Below are 3,491 nucleotides of genomic sequence, written 5' to 3' on the forward strand. Positions count from 1 at the left end.
TAAGGTCCTGCCTGTTGCACCTGGCATTCAAAAATTGTTAAATATTCAAAGTAACAGTTCTTCGATAGCGACTTGGAAATTTGAGCAAGAGGTATGTAGGAGAGCTTTAGTTGAGATGATAATTTTGGATGAACTACCTTTTAGTTTTGTTAAAAAAGAAGGCTTTAAGAAGTTTATGAGTAAAGTGCAACCTTTGTTTCGGATTCCTTCTCGTAGAACCATAACAAGGGATTCTTATGAAGTTTATGGTGAATTGAGAATGAATTTGAAAATGTCTTTTAGAGAAATACAACCAAGAATTTATCTCACAACAGACACATGGACCTCGGTGCAAAGAATCAATTATATGTGTTTGACTGCTCACTTTATTGATTGGGATTGGGTGCTTCATAAAAGAATATTGAAGTTTTTTCCTATCACTAGTCATAAAGGTGAGCATTTGGTTGAGTGTATTAGTAATTGTTTACTTGATTGGAACTTGGACAATGTCTTTACTGTTACGGTTGATAATGCCTCTTCAAATGATGTGGCAGTTTTAGAGTTGTTCAAAAAATTAGATATGTGGGGAACTAATATGATAAAAGGTAAGCATCTTCATGTGAGATGTATGGCTCACATACTTAATTTAATTGTACAAGATGGTTTGAAAGAAATTGGTCCTTCTATCAAATGGGTGAGACAAATGGTGAAATATATTAGATCATCTTCTACAAGGACAAGAAACTTCTTGAAATGTGTTGAAATGCAAAAGATAGAATGTGATAAAATGTTGTCTTTGGATGTGCCTACTAGGTGGAATTCAACCTATTTGATGTTGGACACGGCAGAAAAGTTTGAAAAGGCCTTTGAGAGGCTTGATCTTTATGATGGTAATTTTAATTCTTTTCTTGCTACTGGTGTTTGTGAAGATGGAAGTATTGCAGGTTCAATTCAATATGAAGATTGGGCTAATGTGAGGAATATCACAAAGTTTCTTGAAAAATTTTATGAGCTCACATTGAAAGCTTCAGGTTTATGGTATGTTACTTGTAATGTTCATTTTGAGGATATATGTGAGCTTGATGCATATTTGAAAGTATGTATGACAAGTGATGATGTTGATTTGAGTAAAATGGCTTTGGGGATGAAAGAAAAGTTCAAGAAATATTGGGGTACTCCTGAAAAGATGAACAAAATGCCTTTTATTGCTTCTGTTTTGGATCCTCACAATAAATTTATGTATGTTAGTTTTGCTCTTGAAGAATTATTTGGGGAAGGAAAGGGAAAGATAGTGAATAATGAAGTAAATGCTTACTTGAAGAATTTGTTTGCGATCTATGTAAGTAAGTATGCAAAAGGTTCTAAAAATCAATCATCTTCATCTGACTCATCTACTTATGGTCTTTCTCAAAATGTGAAAACAAATTCTTTGAGAACTAAGTTTTACATGAAGAAACAAAAGGAAGATTCTGGAAGTTTAGGTGTTAAATCTGAGTTGGATAGATATCTTCTTGAAGACCAAAAGCCTGAATCTGAGGATTTTGATATTTTGATTTGGTGGAAAGTTAATTCTCCTAGATTTCCTATACTTTCACAATTGGCTCGAGATGTATTGGCTATTCCTATGTCAAGTGTGGCATCGGAATGTGCATTTAGCACGGGTGATCGTATTCTTGATCCCTTTAGAAGTTCATTGACTCCCAAATGTGTGCAATGCCTTATTTGTGTTCAAGATTAACTTATACAAGAAACTAAGCCTATTTGTGTTGAAGAAAGTTTGGAGTTTCTTGAAAAAATTGAACTTGGTAAGACTTTTTATTTTTTATTTGTTTTTGGAAAAAAATAAAATACTTATTGTGTTGTATAACATATTTGATTTTCTTATTTATAGAGATCGCAAATAGTGGAAGAAACTCTTCCATTGTTGATCTATGATTGGCTTGCAAGTCTCAAGTATTTAATAGTGGTGAGTTTAATACGTCATTTATTTAATCATATCATTTTTTTTAATCTTAAAAGTAGTATTCTAACATTTAATTTTATTTTAAAAGGTCCAAGAGTCAAGACAATGAAGAAAGGTGTAAAGTACCAAGTTTTGTTAGTGTTTTGGTAATTTTGTTGGCACTTGAGACTTGAAAGTGGTCTCATGGAAGAAAGTCAAGAAACTACATTGTTGTTCATTATTGTTATTTGTTATTGTTGGCACTTGAAACTTGAAAGTGGTCTCATGGAAGAGGCTACATTGTTTATTGTTCATTATTGTTGTTTGTTATTGTTGGCACTTGAAACTTGAAGGTGGTCTCATGGAAGAGGCTACATTGTTTGTTGCTCATTATTGTTGTTTGTTATTGTTGACACTTGAAACTTGAAAGTGGTCTCATGGAAGAGGCTACATTGTTTGTTGTTCATTATTGTTGTTTGTTATTGTTGACACTTGAAACTTGAAGGTGGTCTCATGGAAGAGGCTACATTGTTTGTTGCTCATTATTGTTGTTTGTTATTGTTGACACTTGAAACTTGAAGGTGGTCTCATGGAAGAGGCTACATTGTTTGTTGCTCATTATTGTTGTTTGTTATTGTTGACACTTGAAACTTGAAGGTGGTCTCATGGAAGAGGCTACATTGTTTGTTGCTCATTATTGTTGTTTGTTATTGTTGACACTTGAAACTTGAAGGTGATCTCATGGAAGATGCTACATTGTTTGTTGCTCATTATTGTTGTTTGTTATTGTTGACACTTGAAACTTGAAGGTGGTCTCATGGAAGAGGCTACATTGTTTGTTGCTCATTATTGTTGACACTTGAAACTTGAGGGTGGTCTCATGGAAGAGGCTACATTGGTTGTTGTTCATTATTGTTGTTTGTTATTGTTGGCACTTGAAACTTGAAAGTGGTCTCATGAAAACTACATTGGTGCATTATTGTTACTTGTTAGATTGTTATTATGTTGTTGTGTAATGGCATGATCAATTGATTATTGTATTTGTGAAGTGTAGTGAATTTAATTACTTGTTAAATTGTTACTTGTTACTTGTTAGTGCCTTTTGGCCTATTTGATAGTGCCTTTTTGGCCTAAAATTGTCACATCATTTCGTATTATTCTGAGGATTCTTTCATTTTGATTTGATTTTTGAGGGGGATAAAAATGGATTTAAATGTTTCCTTGTATTCAAGAAATTAAAGGTTGATAGTTTAATTGAGTTGCTCTACATTCATTGAGTAAAATTATGGTATTTTATAATAATGTTAAAGAGAATTGTATCACAGCTCGTTGCCTATTTGTGTAATTGTGTGGAACTTTTTGAAAGAAAAAAAGGAACAATGATAACGACAAGTGTGGAGCTTGGAAGTTGAAACTACTCACAAGGCTTTTTTAGTAGTATTTAATTTAAATTTATAATTTATTGGCTTTTAGACTTTAGTAATATTTTAATTATAATTTATTAACAAGGGCAAATTTCAATGATAACGGCAGTTTAGTAGTTAGTACTACTTTGAATCATACAATAATT

General features: G+C 32.5%; 1 long non-coding RNA gene across 2 annotated transcripts; it reads left to right on the forward strand.

The window, feature by feature from the left end:
* Window positions 1-2,129: 2,129 nt before the first annotated feature.
* On the forward strand, window positions 2,130-2,767 carry LOC125825385 (uncharacterized). Of its 2 annotated transcripts, none has more exons than XR_007442851.1 (4): window positions 2,130-2,198; window positions 2,275-2,350; window positions 2,427-2,654; window positions 2,731-2,767. It is a non-coding gene; the product is annotated as an uncharacterized LOC125825385 (long non-coding RNA). The 2 variants fall into 2 exon arrangements; XR_007442850.1 differs by having other exon boundaries at window positions 2,503-2,654.
* Window positions 2,768-3,491: the final 724 nt, after the last annotated feature.

The sequence above is a fragment of the Solanum verrucosum genome, unplaced genomic scaffold, assembly GCF_900185275.1.
Source record: "Solanum verrucosum unplaced genomic scaffold, falcon-dt-bn FXZP01000051.1, whole genome shotgun sequence".
Classification (NCBI taxonomy): Eukaryota; Viridiplantae; Streptophyta; class Magnoliopsida; order Solanales; family Solanaceae; genus Solanum; species Solanum verrucosum.